This window comes from Octopus bimaculoides, chromosome 6 (genome assembly GCF_001194135.2).
Source record: "Octopus bimaculoides isolate UCB-OBI-ISO-001 chromosome 6, ASM119413v2, whole genome shotgun sequence".
Taxonomy (NCBI): Eukaryota; Metazoa; Mollusca; class Cephalopoda; order Octopoda; family Octopodidae; genus Octopus; species Octopus bimaculoides.
In genome coordinates, this window is record NC_068986.1 from 24,445,866 (window position 1) to 24,447,210 (window position 1,345).

Consider the following 1,345-nt stretch of genomic DNA (forward strand, 5'->3'; position numbering starts at 1 on the left):
CATCTGGTTGAGATCTGTAATATCAACATCACTAGCTGAAATTGTTATTATTATTATTATTATTATTATTATTATTATTATTATTATTATTATTATAGTTTTATTACTGATACTACTAAAACTACTACTATTACTTCTACTGCTAATACTATTAATACTACAGCTATTACTATTGCTACTATTACTACTACTATGAAAAATATATATAAGATGCTGCCATGAACATATATGTAACATCAATGTAGTCTGCTTGAAAGAAAAATTGAAGTCATGTTAACTATATAAAGCTGCGGTCTCTAGCTCCCACAGGTCATAATTTCTCATACAATCTCTATTATTCACCAACCAGATTTATTGGCAAAATCAGATAACGGCACCTGTGGTCGCCAGCTATATTTTGTCTAGTAACATGGAATCACAAATTGATGCTAACTGGTCACGTGCACTGTATACCGATGTGTTCATAAGCAAATGTAAAAGCATTACTGTTGTATTATGGGACATTCCATTGAGATTTATAATAACGTCTGATTACGCTTCTATATTTTTGCTTCAAATGTATTAAGATTTCGTAATGTTAGTCATGCACTTCTCTAGTGTATTAGTAAAATCATTGAAATAAAACTAGATTATAAACGAAAGACGTGACTGTGTGGTAAGAAGTGAGCTTCCCGGCAACATGCTTACGGGTTCAGTTCCACTGCATGGCAGCTTGGACAACTGTCTACTACTATAGCCTCGGGCCGACAAAAGCCTTGTGAACGGATTTGATAGATGGAAAGGGAAAAGAAGCCCATGCATGGAAGATGGGCGTTACACGATGATGATGATGATCATGATCATGATATATTTACATTTCAGCTATGTAACTACACACGTGCTTTTCCTGGACTTTTTTTCCTTCCTTCTCTAGACTTTTCCTTTTTCCTATTTCTGACGAAGTGCGATGCTCGAAGCGTAAAAAATCCATTCTTTTTTCCATCTTTACTGAGCGTCGAGCTAATACATTCCATATATAAGACTTTGTTGTTTTGCTTTTTTATTATTTTTAACGTTCGATTTTGTTAATGCATAGTTTTTAATGTTCGGTCTGTGTGTGTATATGTAAGTGCGTGTGTGTGAATGTGTGTGTGAATGTGTCTGTGCGGGTGTGTCCATGTTCTTGGACACTGCAGCCATGCTTGAGCACCGCCTTAGAGGGTTTTTAAATTGGAGAGATCGGCCACAGGACTTACTGTTTGTAAGCCTAGCACTTATTCTATCGATATCCTTTGCCGCTGATCAGAAGGAAAGTAAGAAACTCAAGTTAAGAAAAGAAATATGGCCGATGATATATATATATATA